Genomic DNA, 7,219 nt, shown 5'->3' on the forward strand with positions numbered 1-7,219 from the left:
TGCTCTCATCCCCCTGTTGTCTGTGTCCATTGGTTAGGCTTATATGCATGCATACAAGTCCTTTGGTTTATCTCTCCCCCTTACCCCCACCCTCCCCTACCTTCCCTCTGAGGTTTGACGGTCTGATCGATGCTTCTCTGTCTCTGCATCTGTTTTTGTTTATCAGTTTTTGTTGTTCATTATAAAACTCAACAATAAGAATATAAACAAGAACATAGCGAGAGAACCTGGCTGAAGAACCTAGAGACAGAACCTAGGGACAGAACCTAGAGACAGAACCTAGACTGGAGAGAGAACCTAGCGAGAGAACATGGCAAAAGATCCTGGAGAGAACCTTGCTACAGAACTTTGCTGAAGATCCTGGCCAGAACTTAGCTGGAGATCCTGACCAGAACATGGCTACAGAACTTGGCTGGAGAACCTAGACAGAACCTGGATAGAACCTGGCTGGAACCTGGCTACAGAACCTGGCGACTGAACCTGGGTGGAGAAACTTGACAGAACATGGCAGGAGAACCTAGCGAGAGAAACATGGCTACAGAATCTGGCGGGAGAACCTTGCTATGCTGATCAACTGAACGCTGCCTCCATGTCATTCCTTCTTCGCCGACTCCGTCCACACCTTTGGGGACCCCTGGACCTGCTGGGGTTGGACCCCAGCACCCATTGATGTTTAGAGAGAGTGGGGGAGAGAGGGAAAGACAGAAATATAGATGGGAGAGAAACACATCAGTTGGTTGCCTCCTGCCCAAGCCCAGACCAGGGCCAGGCTGGGTAGGAGCCAGCAACTGAGGTAGAAATAAACCTTAGACCAGTGGTCTCAACCTTCCTAATGCCGCAACCCTTTAATACAGTTCCTGATGTTGTAGTGACCCCCAATTTCATTGTTACAAATTGAACATAATTAAAGCATAGTAATTAATCACACACAAAAAAAAGAATATAAACAATCTGATTTAAAGATGGGCCAAAGACCTAACAGATACCACACCAAAGAAGATACACAGATGGAAAATAAACATATGAGAAAATGCTCTACATATCATCAGGGAAATGCTAATTACAACAACAAAGAAATACCACTATACATTTATTAGAATGTCCAAAATCCAGAACACTTGACAACACCAAATGCTGGTAAGGATGTGGAATAACTGTACTTTCATTTGTTGCTGGTGGGAATGCAAAATATACAGCCACTTTGAAAGACAGGCTGGTGGTTTCATACAAAAGTAAATATACTCTTACTATATAGTCCAACAGCCATGCTTCTATCTATCCAAAGAAGTTAAAAACTTAAGTCCACATAAAAACCTGCATGCAGATGTTTATATTCACTTTGTTCATAATTGCCAAAACTTGGATGTCAAGACGCACTTCAGTAATTAATGGATAAATAAATACCCATTCATTTGTATAATACATCCAGAAAATGGAATATTTGTTACTTAGTTCTAAAAAGAAATGAGTTTTCAAGCCGTGGAAAGACATAGAAGAAACTTAATTGCATATCACTAAATGAAAGAAGCCAATTTGAAAAGGCTAATATACTGTATGATTTGAATTATATGACATTCTGGAAAAGGCAAAAGTATGGAAACAATAATAGAAAGATCAGTGGTAACTAGGGGTTGGAGGGAGACAGAGCAGAGAGGATTTTTAGAGCAGTGAACCTACTCCATATGATGCTATAATAGTGGATACATGCCATACATTTGTCTAAACCCGTAGAATATACAATACCAAGAATGAACCCTAATGTAAAGCGTGGACTTTCAATGATAATGCTGTATTAATGTAGGTTCATCATTTCTAACTAATGGTAGATGGTGATAACTTGTGGAGGGAGGTTTTGTGGGCTGAAATAGTATCTGAGAAATCTATCTTCTGCTCAAGTTTGCTATGAACTTAAAACTGCTTTAAAAATAGTCTACAAAGAAAGAGGTTTCTAAAAGAGAAGCATGTCCAAACATAATGCCATCTTGGTTGATAATTGAGAGATGATTATGACATAGCTATATGAAATTAAAAAAAAAAGAGGAATAAAGTTCCGGGCCAAGGGAATAATTTAGTGCAAAAACCAAGAGGCAAAAGATAGCAAGACATGTTGCTATTTTTAGTCAGCCAACAGCTACTTAATTGTGTGTTTTGTGCTACCCACATAGAACTTGAGGGTCATTCCTCAAGGCAAGGATCATTCCAGGAAGGGGTTTCTAAGATGTGGTAAGGCTGCTGGAGTATAACTGAAGAGGTTTAGGCATAACTTGAAATGTGGCAAATGGATTTTAGGGGGTCAAGACTGAAACAGAGATGCCAATCTGAGGTTTCAGTAATCCTAATGAAGATGGTGGTGTCAGACTAACAAATAGTGCTACCAGGATGGAAGAAGTGGAAACATTTGAAGTATCTTGTGGAAATTTAATTAATAGAATTGCTCATATATTGGATGGTAAGAGGTGAATGAAGGAATCCAAGATAACTTGATTTCTAGCTTTCATAGCTGGATGGCTTATAGTATAAATATAGTTTACTTAGAATAACACAGAAAGAGGAGCATGGCTTGGGTGAGAGAGGTTTTCACTTTGGGTTACACTGAATTTATGGCACCTGTGTAATGTCCAAGTGGAATCATTGAATAGGCATCTTGGAATTTGGGTCTCCAGCTCTCCAAAGATATAGCTAGAGTGGAGATTTAGAGTTATCTGCTTGTATATGGTAAGTGGTAAGTAAGGACACAGATGTGATGCGCAGGAAGAGTCTGCAGAGTGAGAAAAAAACCTGGGGATCAGCTTTACTGCTCTTTCTGTGGGGAATCCCTTCCCCACATCTTCATGTGATTGGTTGTTTACTGTCATTCATAAATCAGCTAAAATGTCACCTCTCAGAAAGGCTCCCCTTACCATCTTATTGAGTTAGCACACATTCATCACATGACTCTCTTTTGACATTTTAATAATATCATCTCATTATTTTATGTCTATCTTCCTCACTAAAATGTACTTTCCTTAAGAACTCGTGTCTTATTTGTGGATATCTCCCTGGTATCTGAAATAATGCCTAGCACATGGTTCACAATCACAAATATTTATTGAAGGAATGAAAAAAAGAATGATGAGTATAATGTTTGAGGAGGAATGAATAGTCCAAAAGACAATAGTTAAGTTAGGATTAAAGGAGCCACTGTATAATAGGTCATTTCATCCTGACTTATACTGGTGAGTACCTATGTGCTAAAGATTCTGGGTACAGACCCAGGCCCTGCTCTAATGGAGCTTGGAGTCTAGTGAGAACAACAATCCTTCATTAAGTACTTATCTATACTAATAAAAGGATAATATGCTAATTAGACCAGATAGACCAGACGTCTCCCAGACATCCTTCCAGATGTCCTTCTGGACAAAGCTGCAGTGGCTGCAAGGGCGGAGGAGGGCTGGCAGCCATGGTGGCCGGCAGTGGCAGCAACAGCGGGGTGATGGGGACGGTGCCTTCCCCTGATCAGCCTGGTCGCCTCCCCCAGAGGGAGGCCAGAGGCAGCAGCAGCGGCAGGGTGATGGGGGTGGCGCCTTCCCCTGATTGGCCCAGTCGCCTCCTGCAGAAGGAGGCCAGACTGTGGCTTAGGCCCACTCTCTGGGGGGAGCGGGCCTAAGCCGTCAGTAGGACATCCCCTGAGGGCTCCCAGACTGTGAGAGGGAGCAGACTGAGGGACCCCCCCCCCAAATGCATGAATTTTCATGCACCGGACCTCTAGTTGATGTAATAAAAGGACAAGTAAATGGTTCTATGGGAACAGATAAATGAAGAAAGTAACTTTTGAGAAAGTGGTGATTTGAGTATTGGGGTCAGAGCTAGTATAGACATCTAGTATATACAACTGTAAGAAGTTTGGCCAAGAAGGGGAAACTCATAGGGTAGTTACTAAAGGTAGATATAGTTTTTAATTTGGTGAGGAAGGGTGTGTGGCATATCCTTTTAGAAGAAAAGACTTAAGTATTTTTAAATGCTAGTGGAAAAAAAGCCAATGTGGCAGGTGAGCCTGAAGTACAGGGACTGGCCTTTCATTTAAGTTTTTTTTTAACATATTTTATTGATTTTTTACAGAGAGGAAGAGAGAGGGATAGAGAGTTAGAAACATCAATGAGAGAGAAACATCGATCAGCTGCCTCCTGCACACCTCCCACTGGGGATGTGCCCGCAACCAAGGTACATGCCCTTGACCGGAATCGAACCCAGGACCTTTCAGTCCGCAGGCTGACGCTCCATCCACTGAGCCAAACCGGCTAGGGCTCATTTAAGTTTTAGCAGGATTCAGAGGGTTTTTGTTTTGTTTTGTTTTATGGTGCCTTACATTCTCAATGAAGAAGGCAGGGCTATTTACTGAGAATGAAGCAAATTTGGAGAGGGGGGTATTATATTTGAGAAGCTAAGAGAATATTGAAAATAGCCAAACCAACAGTCCACAGCACAAAAAAATATGAGCATTTACTTTAAGACATTTACTTATATTACTTTAGTGAAAATAATCTCTTCACTGAGCACCAATCTCTCCCCATTGCTACTCCAGATTATAGGTACTTTCTTAGGTTCTCAAAGCACCTTCAATTTTCCCCTGGTTTATACTTCCCATACCATAGTGTTAGTGCCCGTTTATTTGTAGTGTATAATACACTATTTTGTGGCCATTTCCGGAGTTCCTGTTATAATACAAATCATATGTTTACTATTTGTACTGAATTCAAATACCAGTTCTCCCAACTGTTAGATGCTAGGCATGTAACATAATCTTCCTCTCACATTGTTTCACATTGCAGAATAGTGTAACACCTAAGAAAGAAGCCCAGTTTCTCTAAAGGTTGGAAATAATCTATACCACATTTATTACAACTGCTGTAATATAGGCTCTTAGTAACTGTAAGGGTTTTGTTTTGTTTTGTTTTGTTTTGTTATTACATATAATAGGTATTTAGAATTTTCTGACTTTCACCTTTACTTTGGTTCATATCCTTTCAATTTAGACCTTTCACTTTCATGAATTTGAATTGGGAGTTCCAGATCAAAAGATATATTTAGATAGTTGGGATGTAGGTACAATAGTTACACGTTGCTCTGTTTATCTGATTCCTATTCATTGGTGCTTACTAATTGCTAAGCATAGCTTAGATTCTTTGCACATGCTTGTATTTCATTGGCCTGGACATAGAGCATTTTCCTTAATTTTTTCTAATAGTTTAAAATGAAACCTATAAAAACACTTTCTCTTGGTTGTTAGAATATGTCTTTAATTTGTCCTTGTGGGAATGAAGATAAAATTATTTAAGTGGAAATTGTTATAAATGTTTATCCTATTTAACAGCTACACTCTTGAATATAATTCATCAATCATAGCTGGAGAAAGCAATTGTGCAGTTGTCTATAATTAACAGAACAAAACCAGTTGATGAATGTGCAGCTGAATTAAAGTACTCCCTAGGACAGGCTGAAATTATAAACTAGATCATTTAAAGGAATCTAACAAAGAATCTTTGTAATTAAAACAAAGCAAGGTTAATGGGATGTAAAATTCCCTATAATGTCTTGGCAATAATAATTGGATTTTAAATTATTAAAATATGAATTGAACCTTAAAGCAAATAAGACTTTTTTAAATTATGGAATTTGGGTGATCTTTTGAAATAAATCATTTGCCTAAAATAAACCTTTATCACTCTTTTGAATGCATATAAGATATAATTAATGGATATTCATACAAAAGCCAGGTTGTATTATTATTTAGCACTGAATTTAACCTAAAATTTACAAGATTCCAAGTATTTATTGTATTCTTTAAAACAGGGGGAGGAAAGCCTTGCTATTTGTACTGAATTTATTGGGTTTTGAAGAAGAGAAACCTATTGCATCCAAGTGTAATTCTTTAGTAATTAGTATATGGCCCCAACTTGAATATCCTCTTTTACTTTAACAATTACTATTTAATGATTAAACCAATAAGTTTTGGTTTACTTGAGTTTGTTTTGTGTCTTTGATTTGGCAAAAAAAAAAAAAATACTGTTAAAAAAAAAGTTTTTTATTCCAAAATTGAAAGGTAATGAACTTTTTCTTAGCATCGAGATTCTGTTTTAATTCTGAACTTCAAAAAAATCCCTAGAAACTCCTTGAAAACAGGAATTCCCTCTCCATTTTTTCATGTAGAACCTAATCTATACCTTTTTGTTATTACTCTGTTATTCACTTTATACATGTAGTAAGTTATCAAATATGTTGTTTTGTAAATGAATGAGGTGAAAAAATCTTGTGCTTTTACAAAATTAATTGTACTGTATAAATCATAAATATTACTAATTCATAGACTTAGACATTGATGATAAGTAAAATGTTATTTACTTAAAAGTAAGATAGTAGTGCTACTTAATAATGGCTAGATTTCAAGCAAGAGGGAAATATATTTCAGAATTTAGTATCATAGATTTTATATGAAATAGATTTTTAAATTTTAAATCAGGTTTAAAATATAGGTGCATATGCATGTGTATTGAGCTTGTTTTCCTTTTCAGTAACCTTCAAATATCCTTTTTTCCCTAGGCATCATTATTTTAACATGTTAAGAATTAAGTAATATTTCATAAAACTCATAATTCTTTATATTAAAAAAACAAAAAAGAGGGAACAGTGCCCTATTTGGGGTATATTCATTTCTCTACCATAGTTCTCAATTTTTTTATTTCTTAAGGACATAAAAATGTTTTTATTGTTCTTAGCTTACTTATTGCAAGCAAATGTTTGCCATGATTCAGATGATCCATGTTTTTATTAGGAAACAAAATGTTGTCCTTGCTTTGCTCAGTTGAAAAATGCACAAGTTTCAGAGCCACAACTAGTTAAATAACACCACCCTCCAACAATAGAATTCAGATGTCAGTTATCATGGTACTAGAGGCCTGGTGCACGAAATTTGTGCACAGGGGTGGGGGGTCCCCTCAGCCCAGCCTGCACCCTCTCCAATCTGGGACCCCTCAGACATTCCTCTCATAATCCGGGACCGCTGGCTCCTAACTTCTCACTTGCCTGCCTGCCTGATCACCCCTAACTGCCTCTGCCTGTTGGCCTGGTCACCCCCAACTGCCCTGCCTGTCAACCTGGTTGCACCCAACTGCCCCCCCATGGGCTGGTCGCCCCTACCTCCCCCCTCTGCCAGCATGGTTTCCCCTTACTGTCCCCCCTGCAG

General features: G+C 38.3%; 1 protein-coding gene and 1 long non-coding RNA gene across 5 annotated transcripts in view; one reads left to right on the forward strand and one right to left on the reverse strand.

The window, feature by feature from the left end:
* Positions 1-7,219, forward strand: part of NBEA (neurobeachin) — a 776,030-nt gene that overhangs the window by 299,206 nt on the left and 469,605 nt on the right. The gene's annotated exons all lie outside the window — the stretch shown is intronic.
* On the reverse strand, positions 226-471 carry LOC106724229. The gene is made up of 3 exons (XR_001359970.1): positions 455-471; positions 298-360; positions 226-266 (listed from the first exon to the last, which is right to left on the reverse strand). It is a non-coding gene; the product is annotated as an uncharacterized LOC106724229 (long non-coding RNA).

The sequence above is a fragment of the Myotis brandtii genome, unplaced genomic scaffold, assembly GCF_000412655.1.
Source record: "Myotis brandtii unplaced genomic scaffold, ASM41265v1 scaffold77, whole genome shotgun sequence".
Taxonomy (NCBI): domain Eukaryota; kingdom Metazoa; phylum Chordata; class Mammalia; order Chiroptera; family Vespertilionidae; genus Myotis; species Myotis brandtii.